Genomic DNA, 4,631 nt, shown 5'->3' with positions numbered 1-4,631 from the left:
AAATTTCCACCATGTGATGGTAACCCCCTCGAGCATCAGATTACACCATAAAGACAGGGGGCACTTGACGGGACCGTTTGCATAGTGGTCGCCTGTGGGAGCTTGTCTATCATGACAGAAGAAATGTAATGGGAGAGGTGACTGACTATGTAGTGTCTTCGTTAGCTTCTTGCTACTAAATGTTCGAATTGTGTTTTCATATTGGCTATCAGTGTTAATTGTTAACTGATGGCCTTCAGTGGAGTACGCGTTTGGCCTATCGTAAGTTATCTTTATTGTAACACAGCTGACAAAATGCAGAAGTTTGTTATTTTGTTTTTTGCAATACCGTTATCATGTAAGAAGTTCCCTCCTAAGCATAAGCCTCTGGTAGCCTAACAAATACAGCATAGCCAGAGCGCATTTTCCCATAGACTACAATGTAAAGTAAATAACAATCTGGCTCTTTTAATATATGGTTAGATATGAAAACTGGCCTTTAAAGTAAAGGACCAGAGTATTTATGGAACCTATATGTGCCTTCCTTTGTGATAGCATTAAGTTTATTCTGTGGCTTTGCTCACATAAAACTTTGTTTGTCTCTGCACCCTCCATTACAAAAGCTCATAGTTCTTAAGTTTGTGAATTACAACCCTTCCATATTTTTTTTTCTAATTTGATCACCATTTAAGTCAAATTTATTGAAAATTCTTCTTGGAGACATCTTGCTCTGTAAATGCTATACTATAAGGTAATTTAAGTGGGGGGAAAAAAAGTGACCTTTTCATTTATTGTTACATACCTGCTCTACTGACATTTGGCATGACATAGCAGCATGCAATATTTTGGCTCAGTAATTTTATTTGTGGATGAGGTTTCATTTGGCAGATTAGCTATGTCGTCCTAGTTCACAAAAGTAGACTTTCATCCCTGGGGCATGAAAACCGACAGGGATTGGGCTATGGTCCTGAATAATTTCTTATGAGATATGCTCCTCATTTCAATGACATTGGTGCATGTATCCACTTGTTCTATGAGGCATTTAAGTAGTGTAGGAGCTTCAGTACTGTTCTTGTGGAGCCTTATGGTGCTATTGCACACTGAATGTTACATTGTACATACAGCCATAAACAAAATGATCTACAGTGACTACAGTGAAAAAACACATTTTTATATTGTTCCTAGAAATTCTGGCACAATGTATTCTGAGATGTTACATGCACATCACACCTCTTCTTAACAGCTCTGACTTATGGTGGTTTATTTACAAAGAATTTTGTATATCTTAAATATTCTTTTTTTTTTTTTGTTCCAGGATTTGTTTAGATACATTTGTCATAATTTTCCTGTTTCCTTGTTTCCAGAGAGACATATCTCTCTGTATACAGGGTTTAAGACCTTGTCCTCTTGACATGGGTGAAACATGAGATAGAGTCATAGTTCTTTGTTATAGTAATTCACCATGACATGTTGTCATCAGATCAACACAGTGATGACATCATCAAGATGTATTTCACGCCATCTTCATGACACTTGTTCAGTTTGATGCGAAAAAGAATCACTTTGTGTCTGCACTTTGCATGCTCTGTGTTGATGCCATTTGTCTGTTCTGCATAATCAGTACCTGATAGTTGCCCTTTTTTAAGTCTGTCTACATTTTTGGGCAGTTTGAAAGGTCTTAAGCTATCAAAGTTAATTAACAAACAGTTAACAAACTTGTGTTCGTATGAGTTTTTGGTCTCTCATATCAAGTAGCAGGTCTCTAAGTATCTATATGTTTTGTTTTTACCATCTTAGATGATAATCAGAAAGCACAGAGTTGCAACGCCACATGTCAGAATTTAACAATGATGGAAACATCTCACATGAAAGCAACTAATGTCCATTGCTGTGATTCTTCTGTTTCCCTGATTTCTTTGTATTTTCCCCCATTATGTAAGTAATGTTATGTAATATTTTTAAGACAGTTATTTTTCTGCAGTGTGTTGTCTGAGGAGACAATGGCTGGCTGGGTTGGGGAGGTGTAGTTGCTCCTGCTCTGCTGATGAGGGCCCTCATTAACAAAAGCCTCATTAATTAATTACAATATGTTCAACCATCTGTTTGATGAGAAGCACACAAGCAGACATGTGAGGTTCAGGTACACATTTGCCCTGAGGGGCTGAAAAACACTCAATGAACACTGTCTCCAAATGTATCAATGGAACTAGCAGAAAAATAACGTGTTAAATAAAATAAAGACTACATTTACATTAAGAAATGTAAAAATATTCATAGTTCTTTATTTTTATTTGATTTACTTCTTATTGTGAATGTTTACACTTTTTATGTAAACCTATTGTTTAAGCATGTTGAAAATAAAAATTATTAATAGGTGGGCTTGTTCTTACCTTTCTGAACCACTGTAAATGTTTAATGGATAATATATTCAACAGACTGGAAAAAATGTCATTAAAAATTTGTAGATGTACAGTTTTAAGTGTAAAATTACCACCAATAAAATCTTATGGTGTGAGAATGAGAGTTGTAGGGTAGAAATGGAAGTAGTACTAGAGAGAACATTTTTAAGAGTACCCAAACTTCTAGGTCTGCAACAAGAAGCCTTTTGAGCTGGAAAACTAAAAGGGACATTTAAGTGGTGTAGGGCATTCATTTAGTGAAATTAATATGACATTACGTATTGCAGTCCAAAATGACTGAAATAAGAAATGTAAACATTTTTGCTAGCAAAGAAACCATGTTTTGTCCTAATATGATGCTAGAGAATGCTGTAAACGTTTTCCAAAACCAGATTATTTGTTATGGTTCTTGAATACAAGGCCTATATTCAAAGCAGCAGACTTTAGAGTAATTGATAACATTAAATTAATTTTGGTTAAGGTTAGACTTTTATCAAAAAGTAAACCAGTGTAATCTACAAAAATGGGTTAATACTAGATAACAAGTTTATATTTATGTATTAGCCTCAACCTGATACCCTTTTGACAATGAACTAGTTTTCCTAACTGTAATCCTGCTGTTGTGACAAAAAGATATATGTCCAAGAACAGACAGGAAAAACACCCTGTTCATTTCTGTACAGCAGGTATACAGCTTGATCCATACTGTTCCTCAAACACACACATCTATTCCAGCTAATGCAAAACAACACAAAAGTGTGTGCCTATGCACATGCACGTTAACACATGTATGCAAGTCCACACACACACACACATAGTCAGGTCAAGCATTTCTTTATCATATCCAAACAAAAAACCATCCGGCAACAGTGTGATCTGCATGGCAAAGCTAAGCACAGCTGGAACACATTCTTTCCCTGATCAAAAATTCAGTTTACTAGGCATGAATGGTAGAAGTCAGAACAAAATGTGACAGTTGACATGTCACATTAAAAACTCTTGCTACAGTGTGCTGAACCAAAAAACTGATGTACATTTCCAATCCATCCTTACATGCAGGAGAGCATGAACATAGAGCAAGTGGCAGCCTATCTGTATGTTATGATTTGATAGCTTTTTCTCTTTTTCTTTGTATCATACTTTTGATTGTCTGCTATGTTAGCTAACATTGATGATATTGAGAAGATAAAGTATTTTCGCTAATGACCCTCTAAGAAGAATAATTACACTGATGTGTAATCACACTTTCTTTGAAACCTCACATTAGTGCTCTGGTCAAAATATTTTTTTCCATCTTCAAAATATAGCTCGACTTTGAAATACCATGCTTCAAATCTCATGGAAGACAAGCATAGAGACTGTTCTCTGTCCTGGCTCCCAGATGGTGGAATGAACTTCCACTTGCTGTCCAGACATCAAGTCCCTAGCAGTCTCCAAACACAGACCCCTCTAGTCGTGGAACATGTAAATGACCACTGACCGTGCTCCTATATTGATTGACTAACCTAGTACTTTTTGTGGGGTATTGTTTATTACACTGATGTTGTCTGTCAAACTCTAGTAATTATTGTTTATTGCACTTATCATTGTTTAAGATAGACCTTATGTATTTTGTACTTCTAGGCAGCAGCAGTGATCCTTGTATTTCTACAGTATTCTAGATCATTGGTATGTTGGACTCTAACCTACTCTACTGGCTAGGATGTATTCTATGAGTAAATGACAAAGCCCTTTTGTAAGTTGCTCTGGATAAGAGCGTCTGCTAAATGCCATAAATGTAAATGTGAAATGTAATGTAAATATGTCTTTGCCCATTGCTCTTCATGAAAAACTCTGAATCTTTGGTTCATGCTTTCATATCATCCTGCTTAGACTACTGTAGCTCCCTTCTCATTGTTATCCAAAACAAAACGATCTACTCTCTGCAGTTTGTGCAAAACTCAGCTGCTAGAATTCCACTCTAAAAAATCAGACCATACTACCACAATTTTATTCCGGTTACACTGGCAACCTGTTCCAATTTGCATGCAGTTTAAACTGCTGCTGACCTACAAGTCTTTACATGGTCTAGTACCAGCATATTTAGCTGAGCTCTTGCACCCCTGCTGTGCTGCCCGAACACATAGGTCATCTGCCACAGGTCTTCTGTGTCCCAGATTGGTCTCCATAATATTATTCTATAATGTCCTAGAATTCTAGAAAAAAAACATATGCACCAGCAAATAGCAAAGCTAACATGAGACAGGGGATCTC

This window comes from Electrophorus electricus, chromosome 2 (genome assembly GCF_013358815.1).
Source record: "Electrophorus electricus isolate fEleEle1 chromosome 2, fEleEle1.pri, whole genome shotgun sequence".
Taxonomy (NCBI): domain Eukaryota; kingdom Metazoa; phylum Chordata; class Actinopteri; order Gymnotiformes; family Gymnotidae; genus Electrophorus; species Electrophorus electricus.
The sequence above is the reverse complement of the archived record's forward strand: the minus strand, read 5'-3'. Positions refer to the sequence as shown.